Source organism: Polyodon spathula, chromosome 23 (genome assembly GCF_017654505.1).
Source record: "Polyodon spathula isolate WHYD16114869_AA chromosome 23, ASM1765450v1, whole genome shotgun sequence".
NCBI classification, from domain to species: Eukaryota; Metazoa; Chordata; class Actinopteri; order Acipenseriformes; family Polyodontidae; genus Polyodon; species Polyodon spathula.
The window spans coordinates 7,652,652-7,679,476 of record NC_054556.1 but is presented as its reverse complement, the minus strand read 5'-3'; the positions used below and the strand labels follow the sequence as shown (position 1 = coordinate 7,679,476).

The 26,825-nt window shown below is 35.7% G+C and overlaps 1 protein-coding gene across 5 annotated transcripts in view; it reads left to right on the top strand.

The window, feature by feature from the left end:
* Window positions 1-26,825, top strand: part of LOC121298217 (forkhead box protein P1-like) — a 157,453-nt gene that overhangs the window by 21,264 nt on the left and 109,364 nt on the right. For 3 of the 5 annotated variants that reach the window (XM_041225189.1, XM_041225187.1, XM_041225188.1), the window contains exon 2: window positions 2,143-2,262. The gene's annotated coding sequence lies outside the window, so the exon portion shown is untranslated. Of the gene's footprint in view, window positions 1-2,142; window positions 2,263-14,858; window positions 14,911-26,825 lie in introns of all 5 variants that reach the window. The other 2 variants (XM_041225196.1, XM_041225192.1) reach the window with 1 other exon arrangement.

Below are 26,825 nucleotides of genomic sequence, written 5' to 3'. Positions count from 1 at the left end.
CATCGATTACTCTTCAATGGATTAGGCTACAAACAAAGTCAAGGTATGATTGGACAGCTTAAGACCTCCCCTACAACGTGATCAGGGAGATTTCACCATCAACAGATACATGTAAGGCCAGAGCAGCGAAACGCCCAGCTAGTCGATCGGAGTTGTTTTTGAACCGTGAGGTACTAGACACGTTGCGGAGGGAATATCTCAGCGGTGAAATGGCGAATTCAAAAAATTCCTTCGCAGTTTGACGGTAGGAAAACAACGTTTTTTATATTGAGGGTCAGGTTTTTTTTGCTGTTTTGCTTTTGTAATAATATTACAGACGATTTTTGAAATATAATCTGTAATTGCAGTACCATGTTCCGCCTGTGGAACAGTGGAGCGTAAGAGGTTAATGTGAGTTTCTTAAAAGTCAGTTGTATTGCTACAGTGTCAAGGATGAGGCTTGTGAAGTTTCGAGTTGCGGGTTTGGATGCTGATTATATATGCAAAGTGTCAGATCAATCACTTCACCAGTTCCCAAGAAGATGATTTCAAAAAATTTCTAAAAGAGTGCGTCAAACGGCCATTTTTGTTTATAAAACATCACTATTTTCACATATTTGTATTCCATTGTTATTGGGACAATAACTACCAAGTTTGGAGTTTGTTGGACAAAGCAGTTTGTTAGACATTAAAATTTATCACTGCAACTTCTGCTTCGCAAACTTGATGTCGGTTTGGATGCTGATGATGTATGCCAAGTTTCAGATCAATCGTTTCACCTGTTCCCAAGAAGAAGATTTTGAAAGGTTTTATCGAAAAATACGCCAATATATATATATATATATATATATATATATATATATATATATATATATATATATATATATATATATATATATATATATATATATATATATATATATATATATATATATATACTATTTTGTTAAATATACACACCTAACTTTTTGTACTGACAAATATACACACCTATGGAGGTCAAACCATTGTATAACTATTAAAATATCCAACTATGAAACCTTTCAAACACATAATTGCACATTCGGATTTGCTTGGGTTTCATGTGTTTTATCATTCTAGTTATTTGTTGTTAGGAGTCATTTTTTAGGTACATGTGTGTAGGCTGATGTTCAATGTTTGCGACGTTTACACTGCTGTCATGCAACAAATTCCATTTTATCAGCATTCTTAACATTCGTGATCAGCATCAAGATTGCTCTGTTGTTGCTTATGCATGCTTCTATTGTGAGATCTTACTTTTTTTTGTTCATTCTGAAAGTTTAGAACATCTATAAAATGAGTGATAAATTATGACGTATTTGGGTCTAGAGATAAGGGACGGGAAGATGTGTGTCATTATTATGTGGTTTTGATTGGTCACGTTTTTTTTTCTTTATTTGTCATAATTTATTCCATGCGACGAGACTCCCGTCATTGTTGGCTTCATAGATTAGCATTGTGGTACTTTCCCCACCTTTTAAAACTGAGGTTTAAATTCCTTTAACTTATATATATATATATATATATATAATTTTTTTTTTTTTTTTTAATTAAAAAAACATATGAGTGAATGTTTTAAAATAGGTTGTATGTATTGTACAAACAATGTTGTGATACAAACGTTTAAAGTGAAGTACCCTACAAAAATCAGAGTGTAGAAAGCGGTGTATTTCTTAATTCTTAATTTTTTTTTTTTTATTACGAAACCTTTTTTTTCCGAATCACCTGTGTGCCCAGAGCACATATGACACTTGAGTAATTTATAACATATTGACTAAGAAAAAAGACCCCTTGTTAAATATTTAAATACCTGTAGTTCTAAATTTTCCACATTTGCCTTTTTAGAGTTCCATATTTTCACCTTGAAAGCCTTATCCATTTTAGATCTGTATTTTCTGACATATTTTGCAGATAGAAATCAAAAAAAGAAAATAGCAAAAAAGCCAATTAGACAAAAAGATGCATGCATCTTAAAACAAACCACAAAACGTTCATGTAAGCATTACTGTGTTTGCTGTTGTTTTGTAATTTAACTTAAAAATGATTTAATTATGATTTAACTGTCATAATGAATTCCATTTCACTTTTTCTACTTTGATAGTTTTGAATGTTTTTACCACCATATATATTTCTGTGTTTCAGTATCAGGTGATCTTCTCTTCACGTCCGTTTCCTGATGTGAAGACTTCAAGTCCAGTAGGGTTCACACTTGGTTCTCACTGAATTGGTGGAATGTCCATTTTACCTAGAAAAGTAAGAAAGGTAAGCAAAATATAAACTCTACATAGACATATGTGGAAACGTTAGCTTACAGATAAATGTATTACGCTTTTCTAAGATTTTTCACTAGTGCAATGTACATGCTCTTTATTTTGCAAAAAGAGAAATACACTGGTAATGTTACGAGACAAGTAGGAAACATTGTGACATGTATAATTTAAGTTGTTTATTACCGGTTACATTTTTTTTCAGCTTTGCACTGGAACAAAAGATTCCTACATCTACACCATTGTATTTATTACAAACACCCAAACTTGTTCTACAAACAATTGCATTTATCATACATGCCACAGTAAAAAGAAACTAGCTGGACAGTGGTCCACACCAATACAGCCTGCAGTAAAAGACACAATTGTATTACATCACTGGTGTGCTGCACCTGAAAAACTGGGTGTCATCATATACTGACAAAGTCTTTCACCAAGAGAGGACTTGCATACAGTCCTGCAGGGTGGAAAGCAGTTACTTCATCACTCAAGCAGGATTAAATAAGAGAAATTTTAACACACACCCAACACTCACTCACCAGTGTGTGCAGCAGCTATAGCTGTAACACTGAATGCAAATGCACCACCCAAATACCTGTCTACTGTATGGAATCAAGGATTGCTGTAAATCAATCACTGTGCACAGTTGTTTCATGTTAAGACTCCAATCTAAGTAATGCGTATATGTTTGAGTACACTTGCTGGAAACTAGGTTTTTTTCATAATTGATAAGTCGTATATGTTTCTGTAAATACTTGAAATTCGTCCCATACAAGTTCTATGGGATTGAGGTCTGGAGACTGGGCAGGCCAGGAACATTAGATTGAGTTGTCCTTCACTTTCCTTCTTCACCAGATAGTTCTTGCACAATTTTGAGGTGTGTTTCGGGTCATTATCTTGCTGAAGAATGAAGGACTGCCCAACTAGCCGTAATCCTGATGGAATGGCATGCCTCTGAAGTATGCTATGATATCCATGCTTGTTGAGCTGGCCATGGACTTGGTAAAGATCACCAACTCTGTCACCAGCAAAGCAACCCCAGACCATGACACTGCCTTCTCCATGCTTGACAGTGGGAACAGCACATGCAGAACTCAAGCGCTCACCCTCTCTGCATCTTACAAATACTTGACGGTTGGACCCAGATATTTCAGATTTTGACTTATCGGTCCATAAGACCAACTTCCACTCCTCAAACGTCCAGTTTCTGTGTTTTTTGGCCCAGGCAAATCTCTTCCTCTTATTCTGCACTCTTAACAATGGTTTCTTTGCAGCAATTCTTCCAGTTAGGCAAGCTTCACGCAACCTCCTCTGAACAGTTGATGTTGGAACATCTGTACTTCTAGAAGCATTTAGCTGAGCTTATATTTCAGGGGAAGTTACTCGTCAGTTTCGCAGACTTGTGACTCGAATGAACTTGTTCTCTGATTCTGAGGTCACCCTTGGCCTGCCTGACCTTGTTTGGTCCTCATGAGTGCCAGTTTCTTCAAATCGTTTGATGGTCTTGGCTACAGCAGTTACAGGAACTTGCAAAGGCTCTTGCGATTTGTCTTAACGATTGACCTTCATTTCTTCAAGTAATTGTAGACTGACTTTTTTTCTTTGCTTAACTGAGCGTATTTTGCAATTTTCTGCTCCCTTACATTCAGGAATGACAAACTTATGCCTATGCTTTATTTATAGTAATCACCTGTTAACAATAATTGGTGACAAAAGGTTAATTAGGTAACATGCTAGTTAACTCAGAGAACATCTGACAAAGACACTCTTATACTTAGGCCAGTGTTCTAACACCGTGTTATACACATTTCAGACTTTTGACTGACTAGGATTTCAGATTGAAATCTCCTTCCTTTGGGTGACCATTTCATTAAACTTGACAAGATTTACATTTTCATTTAAAAATTTAATTTTTGAATGCAATTCACTTATGATTTTTCAGCTTGTATAAGTACACGTATCATATAATGAAGTATTAAGTGTTTATAGACAAGTTTGTAGAGTTAAAAGCATAGATAATCATGAAAAACCTGGTTTCAAGCAGGTGTACTCAAACTTTTGACTGGTTTATATATATATATATATATATATATCTATAATCCCAAATTGAAGGAACTTTTATTCAAAGTGAATGACATGAATCGTTTCAAAGAGCACCAAATCTAATCCAACATACAAGAATCCCAAACTGAGCTTTTATTCCAAATCAACCCGACATGAAAAGTTTATCAGATCCTCAATTAATTTTTTTTTTTTGTTGTAAACGTAAAATGATTTTCGTTTCAAAGGCATAATTACACAGTGCACGCTTTTTGTTAACAAAAGAGTTGACTTCACTGTGGAGGCGCCATCCTTTGCGTACAGACCGGGATGTTGACAGCGTGTGTTTATATGATCTTTTAATTTTTTTTAAAAATTTAACACCCAGTCCATGCAATATTACTTTGAAAAGGTTTAAATATATATATAGATATATATATATATATATATATATATATATATATATATATATATAATAAGTACACATGTTGCAAAACATTTAACAAACCTCCTTAGGAATTCACTTTTGTTGTGCATGAATATAAGCCATTAAAAAGGTAAAAAAATAAAAAAATAAATCATTAATAATGAAATTGATTTTAAATGTGCTGGGAATTGGTAAAATGTGTAGTGTATAAAACTATAGCTCTACAATTTAACTTATTATCAGTGTGGTGCTTGAATGCAATGTTTAATACAATGAACATGGCAATCCAAATTGAAAGATGAAGAAAAAATTGCCCTGGGTTGCCAGAATATGCCAGTAGGTCTGATCTCTTATTTGTTCTCTTTATGAAGTTTGTGTCATCTGAATTTTGTATCTTTTGAGATGCTTTTTAAAAATGTTTTATTTAACATCCTTGTGGGTATTTGTCCCATTTTGTATACAGTAATTGGCTGAATACTTTCCACACAGTTGGTTGGCCCGTTGCCAGTGTGGTGTCGCGGATGATCGAAAATGAACATGACATTTGTGAGGAGGTAATGGAATCTATACAGTCCGTAATTAAATTCATGACTCTAAGGAAGAGTCCATCTTCCCCCACCTTGGACCAGCAGGAGGGGCGGGGGAGGGGAGGATACAGTCCCAGCAGGCACCTCACTGCAGCCTTTATCCAATCTCTGTGTCAAGTTTGGTTTTTAAGTTCTCTGTTAATGCTGTAATTCTGAGCAATTAATTATAACAAATGTCAATTAAAAATCTACCAAATATTGTAGGAGAATTAAATTTCAATTATAAGAATTACATTAGAAAAAGGAGACATTAACATTGGTTTAATGAATTCCGCTGCAGGTGACAATTGTTATTTTGTGTTGGGGAGGGGGAGAATTATGCACTGCATGTCAGGACATCTATCCCGGTTGTGTGGCAGGAACCTGTCTGATGAAAGCAAATGTCAAAAATGAGATCATATGCTCTTCAACCTATTAATAGCCAATGTGTGGGTATTTAGGGTTTTGATGGAACCAATTGTTATAACACCTGTGTGTTTAGTCCCCCACACCTTTTATGCTATACACCTTTTCAGATCAATTTAACAACGGGTTCATAAGTTACAAGCATTCAAACGAGAACACATGTAGCACCTGTACACTGTATGTGCGCTGGGCTCCAGCCTATGTGCCTAGTGTATCTAGCCTAGTGCATATTGTAACTAGGTGACAGTCTTTCCCAGAAAAAAAAAAAAAAAAAAAAAAAAAACTGTTCTTAAAGTTACTGATTATTTTTAACACAAAATCCTGCTCCTCAGAATGAGCTAAACCATCTCAACATGAAAAAGTAGGACATCAATCAGTGGGTAAAAACATAACATCCCGGTAACATTTATTCAAAAATAAGATTTGACCTTAACATTTGTCCTTGGCAAAGACTGTAGAATATAAACTTCACAAAGCTATAATAATGATCAGTCTGACCAGATTTTGTAATGTTCACACGCCTAATGCATCTGCAAAAAATGTTGCTGCTGGCCAAGAAATTATTTTAGGCAAACCCTCAATACAATTTCTGTCACTTTAGATTTTTGTTCTGTTTTAAAATGTGTAATTTTTGGTCTGTGTTTTTTCTCTCTTATTCAAATAATGTTTATTTTTTTAGGTTTCTGTTTTCTGAGTTTTTGGCCTGAGGAATCTTACGTTGTATGTGTGTGTGTTCTTTTTGTAAAGTGGATTAGATCAGTTTGACAGATAGATGTGGGGAATTATTTTAATTGTGCAATTATCTGTTGTAAATCAGTTATGCAGAATATGCAGTAGTGGCTTGCGATCACATTTGTTCAAGCTTTTTTAAAGATTATATTCATTAATTTTACAGTTTTGTACTAGGATAGCCTTAAAAAAAATACTAAGGCTCTCGTTTACAAGAAGGTCCTAAGGGCAGCAGGGTCTTTCACACCCACACAAGGGCTCCCACACATTTCCATATGAAGCCCTTCAGGCAAGAATATGTAAACTGATATTTTGCAATTTTTATTTATTTATTTTTTTAATGTAGAAATGGGATAGAAGGCAGTAAAAGGATTTCTCTTAAGGCTAGCATTGGTCATAATATTGGCTTGCAGTCATTTGATTTGTGCAGAGAAGTGTGAATGGAGAACTTTGCACACACATTTGTTGCAGTTAGCAAATAGGCAGTGTGACAGATTTGTACCTGGGGGGTGGTGGGTGGGGGGGCTTCAAACAGTAGCTCACTTTACATAGTATTTCACGCAGTACATAATAGAATAATTCTATGTGCTCAAATTCACTTCTTTGGTAGGTTTTCTGTTGTGAAGTGTATGTTGTAAGACTAAACCACAGATACATACACAGCTGTTTTTATGCTGTGATGGTTTCTATTTGACAGGAATAATTTTTGCACGTTTGTGTTGCTCCAGATGGAGTATGGTAGTTGTAAAAATGCACGTGGTAAAAAGTTTTTGAGGTACTGTGAAATGTATTGAGATTCTAATATTTTCATAAGAACTATTTTCATTACTAAAAACAAAAGTATTGCTGTTATTGCCTTGCTTGTATACAGTAGATAGTTGTTATTGTATACTCCCTGTTAAGGCCTTTTTTTATTTTGTATTTGATTTTACATGACACAAGGTACACAGGAAGTGCTGTATGTAAAACCATTTGTTTATAAACAGTATAAAAAATAGACTTTCTTGGCTACAGTGTAGTAGCTATTTGTTATGCAGACAGAATATCTTTTTTAAATGCCTTATAAATAGAAAATATGTCTTCTAGTTTACAATTATCATTAAATGGGTCATTTTAAAGATTGCTTTCTTAGTTTAGTGTGTTATTTTAGTTCTATGAGGTAGTCGCTGTAGTGAAAGTGCTGGTGGAAGAACAAGGACATTGTAATCTGATCAAGTCAAGTGTGATCTGTTGCTTCACACATTTTTGCAAATCCTGCCAAAAGGAGACGACTCAGTGAATCCTACAAGAATACAAAGTCAAAAGAAATAAATTCCACCATGGTTACAGAGTACAGACGCTCAGTCAAAGGGTTATCACAATTGGAAGAAGCCTTCGCTCACAGATTTTGGCCGACCTTTTTTTCAGTGCACCTTTCTTGTTTTATATAATTGGGATTTTAGGCTTCTGTAATATAATGTCGAGTCAATTAGGCAAACGTATCTTTTTGCATAGTATTAATATGATATTTCGATGGGATTTTAATGTAGAGAATATTGTATTATGCTTCCAGCCTGTGATGTGTGTTGATGCTGAAACCTGTGCACCCTATGCAAGAAGCGAGCACAAAGTGAACGGCTTCATTGTCAGAATGAAAGGGAAACCATGGTGATTTAACATAGCAAGCTCCTTGCAGCATTTTGTTAAATATAGGTTTTCATTGAATACCTGTACTACCTGTACTACTACTGTGTCAGATAGAGTTGGGTAGAGTTCTCTTGTTGAAGTCCAGTTGATATGCATATAGAACCCAAAATAATTCAAATTCAGTGAGATTTTAGTGTAATCTATTTATAGTAACTGGTGAGCAATGTTTTCCAATGGGCTCATCCAGTTAATATTTCCCGTAATAACCAGCAACAGATCGCGAGCTGTCAAACTTTAAGGAATTCTAACCATATCTCAAATAGTTGCTGTCTTCTCTAGCTCTGGCAGGAAAAAAAAAAAAAAAAAGCTCCCCAGAGATTATAAAAAATACTGTTGTGTGTGATAAATGAGAATTTAATGCCCACCCCCGGGGTGGGATGCTTGGATAATGTAGCATCGCACCCTTCTGGTAGGCATTAAATTCTCATATCACACACTACCCCATGCATTGTTCTTTTATATAAAGCATATATTTTACAAATATGGACTGGGGTTGAGGCGTATAGTGAAAAACTATTATCTCGGAGGGGGATATATTGTCTGATGGGATTATATTGTCCTCTGGACACAAAACCCCAAATATCCAGTCCATATGTGCCTCCTTAAACCTTGAATGACCGCTTCATCTGCATTACGTTTCCGAACAACAGCGTAGAACTCTTACAGAACTGTTCAGGTATGGGGTCTCGTAATTCTACATGGTGTCTGCGCCTTTGTTTAAGGAGTAGAGATACTGCTGAAGGAAGGCAAGGTGTGTTTTTATTGCAACTTTTGTTTTCAGCGCCTTTTTCATTTAGAATTTGTTGAAGCTTATCTTCAGAAAGCTGACGAAAACATATGGTTGCTATGAAAGTATTACAGTATATGTACGATTTATATGAATCTACAATTGTTAAGGACTTTATGGTTTGCACTATATCCCCCAATCTGTCACTTGATGGTGATTTTAAATTTTTTTTTTTTTTTTTAAATGTAGTAGTTGCCAATTGATTTTACCCATGTTTTTCTCCAAATATCCAATTGTAGTTTAGGCTCAGCTCACCGCTACCACCCCTGCGCTGAGTTGGGAGCGGCAAAGACGAGCACATGCTCCAAAACGTGTGCTGTCAGCCGACCTCTTCTTTTCATTCTGCAGGCCCACCATGCAGCCATCCCAGAGCTGCAGCGTCGGAGGACAACGCAGCTCTGGGTATCTTACAGGCAAGCCCGCAGGTGCCCGGCCAGTCTACAGGGGTCGCTGATGCGCGGTGAGCCAAGGACACCCTGGCTGACCTAAGCCCTCCCCCTCCCGGGCGCTTGGCCAATTGTGAACCGCCTCCTTAAAACTCCCAGCCACGGTCGGCAGTGGAATAGTCTGCACTTGAACCAGCGACCTCCAGGCTATAGGGAGCACCCTGCACTCCCCGCGGTGTGCCTTTACCGAATGTGCCACTCGTGAGACCCGACTTGATGGTGTTTTAACAAATCTCAAGACAGAGGTTTAATAAATGTATTATTAACGGTCCTGATGTTATTAACAAGGATTAGTACAAAATTTAAGGACGTGTTACTAGCGTTACTTCATGTTCGGTTATTAAGTAATTATAAGGTTTCTCAAATGCATTAGTTGTGTGTCCTTATAACACTGTCACCTGTTGTTCTTGTAAGCAACTTCCAAATATTATTTATAATGTACTTTCTGTCATAACCTATCCTTAAGTGACTATAACAAGTATTGTTTGTGTTTCAGAATGTTGTAGAAAATAAGCTTGAACACTGTTTTAGTACCCAAATCATTTTTTTTTTTAATTAAATTTGGTCTACCACTCAGTTGTCAGATTAAAAAATATGATTTTTGGAAAGTTAAAGGAAAATGGGATGGGTCTTGTATCTCAAAGCTTCCAAGTTTTTCCCTTTCAGCATATCATAATACCTGCTAGGTTTTTATGTGCACTACAGTCATTACTAATTAGGGACATAGATTGACTGCATTATTGGGCTCTCTTTGTTTCTGATAATACAGGATATTGTCACTTTAATGTATCCAGTGAAGAGCTTTGTCAACAGCTACAATAAAGCAAAGCCGTCTTACCTAACTAGCATGTCATTTACATTCCTTTTAACGTGCAAAAAAAAAAAAAAGCCTCTTAAGTGTAGCTTTAATTCACATGTACCTTGAATTTTGGTTGCCATGGAGAATGAAGTCTGTCATTTGATAAGAAAAGTCACCCATTTATGACAGCAGTTTATCTTGTCTCTCCAGGGGAAGAAAATGTCACAAGTGAGAGCAGGAAAAATTAAAGCTTCAAAAAATATCAGACTTTCTCGGTTTCACTTTTCTGTTATTGTGTTATCATGTAATTTCTGATAAAGGAAGCTTATTGGTAATACTGATTTGTACTAAAAATAAAAATAAATAAATAAAACACATGCACACTAGGACGAACTGAGTTTCTGGGCAAACCTGCAACATCCAGACAATGTCAGAACAATAAAAGATGATTTGAGATGTTTTGTTTTGTTTTGTTGGTTAGTAAAGGTTAATCTGGATTGTTAAGTATGCCTAACATGTTATAATAAGGCTGGATTTATTTCACAGACTTCACATTAAATTTGTTGTATAACAACTGGAGAGGAAAATAATCAATTTTAAATGTGGCAACACTATTTTTTTTCTGCTTTTAATAAATATTATTTTTAATTGTGAAATATCTATTTTTAGACCACGTGTCAAAAAAATAAATAAAAAATAGAGCCCTAATTCTAATGTTTCATGGGGGGTGGGGGGTGGGTTGGGGTTCCTTGAGACCAGATAGAAAGACATTTTTTTTTTTTTTTTTTTTTTTTATGTGGGTGTAAATAATTATTTAAAGCTGACCTGTTTTAAACTACTGTATATTTATTAACTTGTATTTTTTTCATTCCTACATTATACAGTGCCTCTGCACTTTGTATTACTGCATCAGCTAAACAGAGGGCAACTGTTTATTCATAACATTAAGCTGTTTTTAAAATACACTTTCACTGGGAAAAGTATTGGAAACCATAAAATAATACCCTTAAGAATTGGCAACCTGTTTATGTATAAACAAATGTGTGTGTGGGGTGTTCTTATTACAGTAGTGGTGTGGAAATGGGAAGGTCGTGTTTTCAGATTGTCTGTCTTCTTTTTTTAACTAGTTGCTGGTTCCATTCTGTACACTACCTAGAGTAAATTCAGAACCAAGATGTTTTGTTTCATTAAACTTTTGCTCTTTGTTAGGTGCTACACAGTTAAGTAGTTCGCAGGTAACTAATGTACACATCCGATACAGCTCTTTATGGGAATGCTTTTAGATTTATTTGCTGGCTGTGCTTTATAAAAGGGTCAAGTTGCATCTAATGGTAACACAAAGTAGTTTATGGGCTTGTCCATATTAATACAATAATAAAGGGTGACAGGAAGAGACAAGGGCACAGGAGTGATTCCAGGCAGCTGGCAATCCCGGAGAATCGGAAACGCACCACCATTGAAAACTGCAGCGAAAAGCAAATTAAACCCCATATCTGCCATCTCGCTTGCTTTTCTCTGCTTTCCTGTTTGGACTTGAAGGTGATTGGAGCCAAGGCAGTGACAGTTGAGGGAAGTGCTGCAAGGAGAGAGTATTTATTTACAGTGAGTCGTGGTGATGTTTGTTCAGGATGTGGTTTCACGCAGGATGTGCTGTCCCCTCCCCCCCAGTTTGATCATTTGACAAAAAAAAAAAATAGAAGACAACCTGATTGTTTCAGACCATCGACTGTGCTTGGAGAAAGTATTGTGTAACATGCCTGGACTTGGACTACTCTGTTAATGCATGATCATAGGAAGTTCCTGTATAGGGTTTGAAGGCAGGGATCAACGTTAGCTTAAATCAGATGTGTTTATTGCCAACAATTATGTATAAAATATTCAAGTGGGCTAGGTGTACTTGCCACAGGCTATTGTAAATGTGGGTGACTGAATTAAATGCAAACAAAATGTCCTGACCTAAGGAAAACAAGTTTCACTTGTCTAATCCTTCCGCAACTTGCGGTTCATCTTAATTGAACCTTTTTACCTCACAATAATAACACCTAGTGTTGACACAATTTTACTAATGCTTTTTTTTTCTTCTTTTAATATAATACTTTTTTTTCTGTTCCCTGAAGGTGCATTATCACTTTATCTTACATTTTGGCCAAATCTTTGTCCAGTCTAAAGGTCAAATTGTGTAAAACACTGCCGTCTGTTTGTGATCGAAATATGAGACTCTTAGTCTGAAACTGGCAATTCCTAAGACTGTTTTGCAGGTGATTCTTATACCTGTTCAAAAACAATGCAGTGTATTCAAAACAGTTCTCCTGATGTATTGCCAGTCCATAATCTTGAAATTATATATATATATCTATATATTATATCTAGATATATATAAGTATATAATATATATATATATATATATATTATATATGAAAACTGAAAATATTTGACAGTGGTAATAACAGAAATAAGTAAATGTCATTTTGACTACTGTCTGCATGTCGACACAAGTCCAGAAGGTTTGACAAGGGTGTTTTATTGATTCTGTAATTGCACACAGTAGACTGGACAAACTGAACTGTGCTCTTGGGCAAGGAAAGCCCCTGTATAAAACACATCTGTTGGATGTATGCAGAGCAGTAAAAAATTTGACATCTCTGAACAGGGAATGCTTACTATACATAAAGCTTTCTTAACCCTTTGTCTCCGCTAGGCTTCCTTTGCCATGAGAAACAACCATTGTTTCAGGGGCAGTATAAGTGTAAACTTCTTTCCTTGGTTATTAAAGCATAATAGAATGTGCTAATGAAAGGTGATTTCTTCTAGTACAATGCAATTTTATATAATTTTATGAAAAGCATCGCATCCTGGAGGTAGTCCTTTTGAAGTGAGTGCAGACTTTGCCCTCCTTTTGTTTTATGAAAGTAAATCTATAAAACAAAGTTATGAGCATTGTGTTTTGAGCTATTTCCTACAGTTATGTAACCTTATGTACAAAAATAATAAATAAAATTGAGGCATACTATGTGCTCTTTATTAAAAGTGCCCTTCTACTAAAAAGTAAACTGGGACATAAGCATGATATGGAATTCTGAACTTCATAGAAGTCTTTGGGGGAGCCTTAGAAGCTAAAAGTTACTGATTTGTGAAGCTGTGTAGTTGGCATTACAACTTCTTCTCGAGGAACCTTTTCATATAACCTGTTCTTCTACAGTCGATTCATCCGCTGTAATTCAGCTCTAAATATAGTTGGTTAACCCACTATAAACACTGTGTGAACCAGTTTTTAAATTAAAAAAAAAAAGGTTAAGCATGGTTTTAAAGTCACTAAAAGTTTGAAAGTATATTGATAGTGTATACAGATGTCTGAATTTCTTGGTGTCAGGCAGCCTTGCTGTTTTAAATATGTAAAAATTTATATTTAAGTACAAAAACCTCAAGAGTTACAAAAACAGTGTGGGAAATTGTTAAAACAGCTTGGCTTTAACGAGCTATTGCAAAACTTTGATGCATAGATCATAAAGAAGAAACACGTATCTCTTCAGTTCATTGGCTTTGAAGTAGCAATCTAAGAAAAAACATGAATGATTTTATTTTACTTTTTATAGTATATGGTAATGATTTTTACTCTGTCTTGAAGCATTGTGATCATACACTTTCTCTGGATTTCTCTGGTGTGTTTTATGTACAGGTTACTGTTAGAATGCTAAATGTCATTCGTTTTCACAGAGCTTTTTAAAAAGATTTGCCATTGTCTGAAGCTGTGTCATTTAAGAAATCATATTGGTATAAATTTATGATGGGATGAAACAGATTCATTTTACCCTGAGTGGCTTTTCTCATTCTTGGAGCGTATTGATGCACTGCTTGCCTCCTGCAAGTTAAACTGAGATTCCTGAGGGAGGCTTTGACAGCAAAGGTAATGTACCCGTTGTCTCAAGAAACAGAAATTCCATCTTATTCCCATAAAGTAACGCTGGAATTCTTTTTCTGAGTGATTTATAATTAAGTTACATTGTTAATATTACATTTAGATATTTGTATCTTTTAGATGTGTAAACTTTTTGGCTTTAGCCTTTTAAAAGTGTCCTAACTTTATAGTGTACTTATATTGTAAATGAAGACACAAATTTATTTATTTATTAAATGGAGGAACACAAATAAACGCTTCATAAAACACCTTTTTGTACAACAGAAATCACTAGGCTGTGTTTTTTACTGAAAGTAGAAGTACTGGGTGATGTAGGAATGCTGTGAAGCAGGATAGGTGCAGTGCCTTAGTGTGGTTATCCTTGGTCAGAGGTCAGTGTGAATCTAAATCAACAGTAGTTTAGCCTCCAGAGATCAGCCGGTATTAACCGTTCTAATTTGAAGCCTTAATAAAGTGTTTTAGGCCCCAAATTACAGTTTTTTGCTTTACATTATTAGCGTGAAGGTTAATGATTTTAATTAAGGTGGGTGATATGATATGTCAAATTATATATGGATTAATTAACCTACTCTTAACTTCAATTGTTTTGAGCATTTTACTGTATGCTATTAGCCAATGTGAAGCAGTAGATTTGCACGAACAGAGTAAGGGGTTGTAAAATGTATATAACAAGTAGGTATGCTTTAAAGCAAATTTAATGACGAAGGTAACACTTGACAGCAAAATCTACATGTAGTATAAAACAGTAAATCATTTTTCTTTCATTCAGGCTCCTACCTGACCATCCTGTGTCAAATCTCTTCTAATAAGATACATGCCTGGTAAGATACATCAATGTTTTTAACATTTATTGACTCGTGAATGAACTCTAGTGTCCATGCAGTATCGATGCATGCTGCGTTAGTCGAGCAAACGTAGGTAACGTTTAGTTGCTCAGCTACCAGAGTTCATTGTATACTCCCACTTTAAAAACAGGCTGAGCCATTTGAAACATCAGATGTAATTCCAAAGATTTAATGTTGAAAGTCAAGTGTCAAAACACATTTTTCTATCTAAAATAGCGTCTATGATTTTAAAATAGAAGATGACCGACACGAGATTGATCAGTGGGTAGCCACCCCATTATCTCACAGGCTGTTAATTTTACCAATCCTAGTTCAGATGTCAAAAGTTGGATAATTGAAGAAGGTGTGAGCTGTTGGGTCAAATGCTTTTAATTTATTTATCCTTTCATTTTGTGGGCATGTCTAAAGATACATTCTTTAGTAGGCTTATTTATTGTTCAAGAAGGAAAGCTTTTGTAGTACTACACCACAAGCTGATTATAGAAAACATGTATTAAAAAGTTACCATTGGTCTTATCTTAAGCTATTTGTGAGCTGCCATTATTAGACTGTTATCTGGAACTAAGCCTGAAAATAATTTTCAGGCAGTCAACCAATATATTCATAATTGTCCCTGTTTTTTTTTTTTTATATATATATTGAATGGATTTTCAGCATACACACTTCTGGAGCCAGTTCTTTATAATCTTTGTAATCTGAAGGTCCCTTTTCTGTTGTAGTCAAACTTAATTGTGGAATGCACTGCAGCTTTATGATTAGGGTGATTCAAGTGTGATCCAGGACTAAACGTCATCAGTAATTAAACTAGTGCTTAAACATTCAAATAACCCTATCCTAATATCTCATTGTCAGCTACAGTATGATGTACCCCTGAATCGCACCTGAATAACTTTGCAGTAAGTAATATTGTTTTTAGATTTTAATGATGATAAATAAAGTACATTTTAAAAGTAGCTTAACTTTAAACCCCTGTATATATGGTTGTCTCCTTCAGGAATTTTACTCCTTTTTTACTGATTTGATTAAGAGAAGAGTAGCTTTTAATGCTTTGAAAGATACTGACATTAAAATAGATACCGTGACATCATTGCCAGAACTACTCAGTACTCATTCTGGCCACTAAGTTGCTCAGCATAATGAGGAGGCTGAATATGCATCCGAAATATTCAATTGTCTTGGTGAAAATGAAACTTATGAACAGCACTTTTATCATTTTCAAAGCACACGCCGTCCTTTTTCACATGGACTTGTCTAAACGCTAGTTTGGACTGCGTCAAAACAGTAATCTCTGTGTTTTTTTTAGTGAGCTGTCTTTTATTATGTGACTGTTCAAAGTTCAAATTCTCATGTTAACTAAATAAGACAAGTTTGAAATACATATATATATATATATATATATATATATATATATATATATACACCACACTTCCTTTGCATTAACCAGTGAGTTTGCTCTGCTTATTACTGTAGATAAGAAGTTATTTCAATTATGCACTGCCAGCACATAGTTTCCTGTTTAAGCAAAAAGCAAAAAAAAAGTTCTTTCATTACTGGAATTGTGGTTTTAGTTTAGTGCTTTTTAAATGTATCCACTTTAAAAAAAACATAATGTAAACATGGCTTGCACAAGTTTGGTGGTTGCATGTTGTTTGTTATGCTTGAATCGGATATTAGGTAGGTCTTAATTTTGTGGGAATATTCATCATTTGAACCCAGAGGATTTAAAGAGGTGGTACCACATACAGTTTCTGTATATACGGATGACAATACGACAGCTGTATCTGTTTTGTGTAAAATGTTATCAGCATAACAAAAACAAAATGTGGGGAAGGCGGCAATCCCCCTTTTTTATTTTTCATTTTACTTCCTGTGCCAGAACATAATTTGCATCAACATTTAATTCTAAATAACCCTGAAAGTGGCAAGCAGGTTTCAGTGGTAAATAATCTAGTCTGTCTGTAGCTAACACTATTTGTAAAGTAAAATAAGTTGCAAATATATTTGAACTTACTAAAATCAATTGAAGCATATAGTAAACGGACAACAACATTTGTTGATTTGGGACTGTACTATCGGTGTTAAGTCAAAAAGACTAGGGCCGTGCGTAGGAGCGAGACAGTACAGTTTGAACCAGGCTGCTGTTTTCGTAAAGATCTTGTGGTCATATCATTTAAAAAAGGCTTACTTTGGTTATGTGAATTCTTTGTACTGTACACCACCTGCCCTGTTAGCTAATTGTGGAAGTCATTTAAATCCGAGTTAGCATCTACATGTAGTAAAGACTATTGTTTTAAGTAATTAAAGAAAACGTTTTTTTTTTTTTTTTTTTTCTTGTTTTTAGTTGTCGGGTTTATGCTTGTTTATGTGAATTGAAAGCGGACACTTTAAAACAACAACAAAAAAAATTGCCTAAGACATTATACAGTTCCTCACAGTGAACCCTATTTTTGCACTCCCACAGTGTATGTATTGGTTGACTGGCGACTTTCTTCCAAAATTACACTTTGGCATTAGTGTGCAAGAAATGTAGTTATACACCCTTTTATACGTCAGAAACAGTATATACAAATCGGTTTTTAAAACAGTGACATTTACAGTATTCATTTAAACTAATAGACGTCCCTTCACTCTGTTAAGGATACTTGTAGGCGATCTAACTTTTCAAGCCTGTTATTTAACTGCAAGCATATGTAAACATGAAATCAATCAATCAATCATTCAATCAGTCAATCAAATTCTTTTTTGATAGTGCCTTTCATGGTAGAGCTGTCTCAAAGCTTTTCACAATCAAAAGAAGTGCAAAGGCTTGTAAACAGGACCAAACAAAAACAATAAGGATGTATTTCTTACTGTGTACGGCAATATATTTTAAAGTCATCCATACAGTACCAATATCAAATAATGTTTTTTTTTTTTTTTTTTTTACTTTGTTTGACAATACATGTACATCAAGCTTAAGGTTTTAAGAGTATAGTAACTGCTGGTAGATGGTTTTAGTCTGTGTATTACTACAGTGATGTACTGCTAAATGGCATAGAGCCATTGAGTACATAACACCCTATCCTTAGTTACAATGCTTGAGAAGGGAGTATATGGAAGGGACCAGAAATGCGGTCTGACTGCTCCCTTCCTGACAGGAAGGCAAGGGTAGTGATGGGTCTAGGCTGAATTGATCTGTCCCTTGCATAATCTGTAAGCAAGAAACATGGTGATAAATTTAGAGGTTGGTTGATTTACTGGGAGGCAGTCTCGAGTAGAGACGATGAAAGTGTCGCACCGCTGTAAGTTTTATTGACAAGACTGATCGAGTTACAAGTTAAGACTGGCCAAGTTTTATGTCTAATTTTAGCTTTTTTAAAATGTACCCTCCATTGTAGGTAATAAATAAATAAATAAATAAAAGGAACAATGGTGTGGAGCACAAGGAGGTTAAGTGACTTGCTCAGGGTCACGTAGTGAGTAAGTCGGTGTCAGCGGTGGGATTTGAACCGGTGACGTTCTGGTGACAAGCCCTGGACTTTAACCACTAAACCACATTGCGTCCTAATAGATAAAAACAAAACAGTGTTGCTTTAATTTTTAAATAAAAATAAAAAAAACCGTGAATACTTGGCCTACTTCTGATTTGTCTTATCCAATGCACAATGTAGGCTTGGTGTGTATCCTAGCAACACGCTAATCTACTGTACTAGCACTAGAAGTAGCGCGCTCACACTCAAGGTTTTAATGCAAACTGGCAACAGACTTTAAACTGGGTACTAATTCGATGCATCAATTCACCAAAATGTAATCAATGCTCGGTAAAAGTTCAGGACAGATGATCAATAATTGATGCATTGGTTAATTGTTGCACCCTTATTGTAAAGTGTTAATTAAATTGTGCCTTAGTTTTAATGTACCTTATTTTGTCAAGAACATGCTAAACCCAGTATTTTATATGAAATAATGATCCGATTTATCCAGAAGGAAGGTTTTCAAGGAAGATTTAATTTCACAACTATTTAAAGCCCACTTTTAGTAATTCATTATTTTGTTATGTAGCCACCGATTATTAGATTCATCTTTAATAACTGTAACAATTATTTTATTAAGGATGAGCCCGTTCATTACAGCTATCTTGCCAAGGCTTAGACGTGGAAAGGTTTCTCATTAAGAGAAATTGTCTTACTCCATAGCACTTTCATTTGGATTTTCTTCTGAAATTGTTAAATGTCAACAATGCAAGTGTGTCATGTCAGTAGTTATATTTACTAGGATTACTTTTCTTTGCAGACAGTTTGGTGGGAATATAAGAGAATTACTGATGTTATACAGCACAGAGTATTATCATTTTAATATAAGCACAGCATATCGATTTTTAACAACAGTCAATTACAGTTCCCTCAACAAACGCGAATTAAAAGAATATCAGTAAAAATATTGACGTTAACTATACAATATCGAAAGGTAATGTTGAGCTTTAGATTACAATTAAAATACGTCCCTACCACATTAAAAGTCTGGTTGAACAATACACTCATCTGTTTCAAAAGAATGGCTGATGCTGTATTTGTTAATGTATATTGACCCCTGTTATTTCATTCCACTGTTACGTTCATGTGCCAAACTTGATTTTCTGTTTAGTCACCAACTGAATTGCAAAGGCGTTCCCAGAATTTAAGGGGAGTTTTTTTTTGATGACATGATGGGAGATTGCATGACAGTAGTGAGCTGTTTAGAAGGGCATAGGAAGAGAGAAGAAAATTAGAATAACTATTTGAAAAGCAGTCAGATAAAGATGATAAGCATAGTGTATGGCATAGATTGTAAGCCTTTTAACAGTGTATGACATATATTAGTAATTATGAATGTTTACATTACCTGCATGGTTTTAGAAAATACTTCATTTTAGCACTTTTTGAATCACAGTATCCCCTCTATGTATTACTGATAAAGAAATAACAGAAGACATGCTTTGTCCATTATTAAGTGAGAGTATTAATAAACCTTGGCATGTTACTGATGGCCATCTGTTTGGTCTGTCTCGTGTTTTATTGGAAATAAACTACAACATGTCTTGATTTGACTGTTGTGTCAATTATTTTGTCTCATTTGTACCTAACCTGAAGTTGCTGATCTGTGTGCTAACTGTAGAGTCTTGTTGTTCATTATTTTTCCTTTTGTGAACACTTAACAACACTAAATGGCTACCTGTGACATAATGATGATTGTTTGTCACAGGCATTATGTGATTTCCCATCTCATTGTGAAGATGTAAGTTAGATGAAGGAGAGGTGTTGGCAGGAAGACAAAATGCAGTGATTTATTAAAGACCAGATGTAGTCCTTAAAGTTTTTTTTCCTATTCTTAATAAAGCAGTTTGCAATGGGAGCAAATGCCTTTGCACATACCAGTCAATGCTTTTGGTGTGAATGACACAGTTGCTCACAAGACCATGATAAATTAGTGTCCCCTTTATTGTGGTCTACAAAATTCATACAGAGCCAACTGTGCTGCACGTGATGATAAGAGCAGGTCTACACAATATGACTGGATGCCTCTAACTTCATGCAATACTTTATATTTGTAGAGTTATATTAACTCCTTGGGGAAGAAATTTGCTTCCAATCCAATCAAAAAACTGCTTTTCAATAAACATATACTGAAAAAAAGAGTTTCTACAGCAAGATGCACTCCAGGAGCATGGTAGAAATGGAACTTAATCAAAAAGTGTCATAATAATAAAAATAAAACCAACAAAGAGGGGTCTATAAGGGTTTTCTAAGAAGAATACGTACAATTAATAAAATTCTCCTTTTTTTTTTTTCTTTAATCTGTGCCTGAGATCGGCAGAAGGAGCAGCTACAATATCTAATATTTGAAATAAAAGAAACAAAATCCACAGTATATCACACTATATTCATTATTATAATGATAGTAATACTACTCTATACATCTGGTGGACCTGAAAATTAAAATCTTTAACCACATTGTATTTTACTAAACGTTCAAGGGGTTCCTGCTTCAGGAAGATCCTGCATTGGGGTTCACAAAGTTTTATCATTCACTGTGTGGCATCATGATGCGTTGTAAACCACTGCAGTAGAATTCTGTGCGTGAAAAACCAATGTCATATTTGAAAGTAAAGTATAAAGATGACTATAAAGACTAAATGAAGTCTGCTTATTCATTTAAAATGTGTCTGACTGAGAGTGTACATGGTAAATACCCACTTAAACGGAAGGTAAAAGGGCTAATCTTAAACAAAGCTTTACAGCCTTATGAAAACACAATTCTTTTATTCAGTCTTTCCTCATTTAAACAATTTGTATTTAGTACTAGCACAGTGTCTCAATGAACATGAAACCTGCACCGTTTGCTAATGATGCACTCCATTGTAGCTAAAAATGACAACCACACATCTTTAGATAAAATGCAATTACCTGTACAGTGACACTGATTTCTACTAGTGTGTGTGTGTATAATATATATACATACACACACACTGAGTGTACAAAAGATTAGGAACACCTTCCTAATATTGAGGTTGCACCCTCTTTTGCCCTCAGAACAGCTTCAGTTCGTAGGAGCATGGGATCTACAAGGTGTCGAGATGCTGGCCCATGTTGACTCCAGTGCTTCCCACAGTTGTGTCAATTTGGCTGGTAGTGCTCGTTCCATCTCATCCCACAGATGCTCAATTGGATGAGATCTGATGACATTGCAGTAAGCTGAATTCACTGTCATGGTCGTGGAACCATTCCTGGACAATCCTAGCCTTGTGGCATTTGGCATTATCCTGGTGAAAATCAATTAGCAGATGGATACACTGCTGCCATGAAGGGATGCACGTGATTGGCAGTGATGTTCAGATGTCCTGTGGCATTCAAACGTTGCTCCACTTTTATCAAGGGGCCCAATGTGTGCCATGAAAACACACCCCACACCACCACCACCAGCCTGCAATGTTGACACGAGGCATGATGGATGCATGTACTTGTGTGGTTTTCTCCATACCCTAGTCCTCCCATCAGCGTGAAACAGCAGGAACTGGGATTCATCAGATCAGGCAATGTTTTTTCAATCATCCAGTGTCCAGTGTTTTCGTTTCATAGCCCACTGCAACCACAATTTCTTGTGTTTTGCTAAAAGTGGAACTCTGTTAGGTTATTGGCTGCCATACCCCATTCATGTCAAGGTAAGATGAGTTTTGCATTCTTTTATGGGTCTTTTGGCACCAATGTTGTACAGGACTGTCAGTTGACTAACTGTAGCCCATCTGTTGCTCTGCACAATTCGTGTCAGCCTCTTTTGGCCTCTTTCATCAATGAGCTGTTTTCGACCACTAGCCTGTCATTGGCTGGATGTCCTTTGGGTGGTGGACCATCTTTGATACACACGGGAAACTGTTGAGCGTGAAAAACCCAGCAGCACTGCAGTTCTTGACACACTCAAACTGGCATGCTGTTAGAAATGCAACTGTGGAGACAAAACAGAGTATGTTCTCAGTTAGGTTAGAAATCTATCTCTTTGACAGAGATATTTTAATTTAAAATGAGAAATATCCTTGTAAACAGTTTTGGTGCCAGTGTAAATATTTTCAACAAAATCTAAATCTTTCTTGGCACAATGAATATAACTGATGAAATGTAATAACATATCGCACAATATGGCTATAGCCATGGTATATTTTGTTAATTTAATCTAGGGGTGAGGATTGTTAATGGTTCACAGTTTTTTACTCCCAGCATCGTCCAGTGCTTTTTAAAAAAATTTTGGCTGGTTTATTGGTATTAAGTGTTCTTTTGTACTTTTTATCAGTGGCCTTCTGCCTTTGTTATACTTAACTGGACTTCATACCTTTGTGTTGTATAATCAGTAAATGTAATTCTTGCTTTCTTATTATTACCTTAGTGTTTAACACTGATTTCAAGGACAAATGGTGTATAAGAAGCACGATCCAATGTAAGGTCCCCAGCTCACTGAAGACAGCAGATCCCTTTGAAACACCAGCTGTTCTCACAGATATAGATTGCTGCCGTGAAATTTCCTTAATATAATTCTGGAAGCTCAGGAGAATTCTGTTAAACAACTGTGCCAGCAAGGAAAATGTTGAATTTTTCATCGGCTGCCCAACGCTGCGAGTTATTGGGCAATCCGCTCATTCATGACCAGATGTTCAGGGTAGTTACACTCCACAGTTAAAGTGAACTTATTGGCCTTTTTGCCATTGGCTGCAAGGACGTTGGCAGCTACCTGGCATCAGAGAATTACATCCGGAGAAAGTGAAGGGCTACAGTGGGTATCTGTGGCATGTTCACCAGCATCCATGATAAAAACTTTTTTTTTTAAAGTACCGGTGGAAGGGAAAAAGAATGACAGATCATCAATCATCAAGCAGGCATTGATTAAGTAATTTCTACTGTTTGTTTGGGGAATAGTAGGAGAATAAACTTTATCATCATTAATTGTTGATATGACATTTTTATATTTCACATGGAAACAAACCAGATATGAAAGCATTTCAAAATAAATACATATAATGATCTGTTTCATATGTTCTGATTCTTTGTATAGTTTGTTTTGATAGAAAGAATATGACAGTCATCAGTATTGGGTGTTAAATGATATTGCCGGCCAGTGACGTTTTTTTTTAAGAAATGGGAAGTGAACTTTAAGAAAGTCTTTGCTGGTTAAAGCTGCAAAGCTGTGGTTGGTCCTTGGCAAGGCAGGTGGCTGGTCTTTGTGTGATTTCTTAAAGAATTGTAAAAAGGACATAGTCTATTCCACTGCCTGCAGGCCTGCCTGTAAGCTGCCCAGAGCTGCGTGGCCTGCTAACGCTTAGCTCTGAGGTGGCTGCATGGTGGGCCTGCAGAGTGAAAAGAAGCAGTCAGCTGAGGACACACGTTTCGGAGGACAGCGTGTGTTCATCTTTGCCCCTCCGGAGTCATCGAGGGGGTGGTAGCGGTGAGGTGAGCCAAAAATAATACAATTGGCTATTTCAAATTGGGAGAAAAATGGGGTAAAAATCAATTGGTGACTACTTAAAAAAAAAAAAAAAAAGTTTGAATGTCAAAGTCTGAAAACGTAAGAATCTCAAGGGGAATGTTTAAAAGAAAAATACTGTACTGCTAATTCGACTAGATTCCTTTCTGATGTCACACATGGGGCAGAAATTCAAGTACATTTTAATTAAGTTTGATTCCTTGATATTGTTAACCCCGACTTATAAGCTGAAAGATCATTCCCATCTGTGCCACTTTACTTGGCAGGATTACGGAAAATAATCACTGTTTGTTGTTTCTTAATAATATGCAGGACTTTTAGGTTTGACGTTAAAACAATGAGAGCGCTATCTATTGAGGGGGACTAAAGGAATATTTTTGCTTTCATTAGAGACGTCCTGCTGACAGAAGCAGAGAGCAAGTTTACAGTAGCTCTGACATTACAGTTACCTTTATTCAGTGAGCTCCAGCTGCAGTGAGCCCTCAGGAAGCCTTCAGCATGTACACATTTTGTTCTTGGGTGTGAAAGAAAAACGGTATTTGAGTTGGCAGCAACTTCCCTTTTAGAGAACTTTTGGTGCCTCAGCAAGAAACCACAGCAGTGGGCTTTTTGCCGTTGAATGTTTCCACTGGCAGGATGGGCTTTTTCCACGTTTCCTCGGCTTAAGGAAACAGATTTTGGCTTTCTTTTTTCTTTAAAACAGAATGACAAAGTTTAACAGCTGGAACAGACTCTTAAAGTAATTTGATGTTTTTAATATATTTTAAAATGCAAGAACAGATCTTTTTATTTTAATTTACTAATCGTTAGGCATTTTTTTGATTTGTTAAAGTACAAGTATAGAACAGTTTAACAGAATACTATAAAACCTTTTTTTTTTTTTTTTTTTTTTTTTTTTTTTTTTTTTTTTTCAGCTAAGGGATTTGTAAGTTCATGGCAATTCAACACACAATGAGACAGAAATTACCTGAATACAGTTTTGTGTGTAGATTTTGCAGTGCAGCAATTCTAGTATCCTCTTTGTGTCGCTCTTTCTGTAAAACATCAGTAGAGATGGTAAAAATAATGTAATCCCCTTTTATGGAACTCATAATACTGTATTACAAAATACACAGTGGTAGGGGGAAAATATACTAATACTAGTTATGAAAGTTTCATTCATAGATACATGCCCTAATATTGCATGCAGTTGATAGTAGTGTGGTAAATAGTGACAAGATGACAAGAAACATAATTAGCTTTACTGTCTTGTACACAGAGATATTTATTATATAAAGAGCACAGCTTTACATAATGTTATGTTAAAGTTATGTGACATTGTTAATAACTCTTGGTACCATAACACAACTAAGCATATCAAAAACGTTTTTTTAAGAATCACCTTAACCCCTAAACCCATTGTTTTATTTATTTTTTCGTAGTTTTTTGCTTGACACATTTACTGGCATATTAGCCCACTTCCTGGTAAAAACACTGAATATATTATTTCTGTTTTTATTTGTTTTAAACTGTGTTGTTTGAGTGTGGGAATGTAATGTGGTTAATGAATGCATGCCCTGGAGTGACTTTTCTAACAAAAATAACTGCATCCATTTTACTTTTTCAAATGTGTATAGAAATTGTAGTGATTCACCAGGGAAATACATTATTCAAACAGTGAACCATGACAGGCTGTGTGCAGTTATTCACACCTTGGAGTGGCTTATTGGTAATCTTACATTTGAAGACAAAAAGTAGGTTTGATAGGTTATTATTGCCAATGGTGAAAAATACACAAAATAAATAAGACACGATAGCTCAGTCATGCTGTTTACAATCAGGGTGCATGCTATATAACCAGATTGTGGGTTGTATTACAAACATTATGTTCAGTAAAATGGTTTTAATGAACATACTTACATCTTGATAGTGATATTTGAAGTTTTAAACAATGATTCCCATTAAAAAAAAAAAAAAAAAAAAAAAAACAGGGCTACCGAGAGCTGATGAGCCCAGTGAGTTTATTCACTTTCTAAATGTAGTCTTGTACACATGGCTCTCGGCACTAGTCAACTATTTTGAAGACAACTAAAGAAATGAATATGATCTCAATTATTATTTAAACATTGAAATTGTCTAGAGCAGGAATCGCCAAAGAGATTTCATCCGGCCCACCAAACACAGCAAGAGAGATTTATTTATTTCAGGCACAGCCGAGCCACTTGTGACAGCTGTCACCACCGTGATATTTCTGCTATGTTGCTGTTGAAGCCATCGAAGAAAAGGAATGCTGATAGCGAGTGCCGAGTGTTCAACGATCAGTGGACCAATGATTTACTTTTTTTGTGCAATGCAAAGATATTGATATCAGGCGTCATTTCGATACACATCATAAAGACACGTATGACTGCTTGGAAGGGCCACTTCAGAGTAACAAAATAGAGACTTTGAGAAAAGGCTTATCTAATCAGCAGAATATCTAATAGGTGTGTTGAGCAAAACCTAGCAACTGTTTGAGCAGTTATCATGTGGTGAAGTTGATTGCTGATGGTGGAAGACGAATTGCAGGTATAGGGGTAGATTTGCTTTGCGAACTGAAAGAAAAGGCCAAAACGTTTTGAATACTTTTCATTGGCACTTGATGAGAGCAGTGACGTGCAGGTACAGCCCAACTACTCATTTGTGCTAGAGTTTAGAGTTTGAAGTGGACAACCAGAGGAAAATACTTATTTCTCAAAATGTGTGAAACAGTCAACATGCTTCAACTGAACTGGGAGAAACTGAAAAACATAACAACAGAAACATGACAGGAAGCAAGTCTGGTGTAATAGGACGCATTAACAGTGAAATGCAAAAAATGAATGTTGACCTTCCCATGCAACTTCACTGCATTACACACCAGCAATTGTTGTGCAGCAGAATGTTAC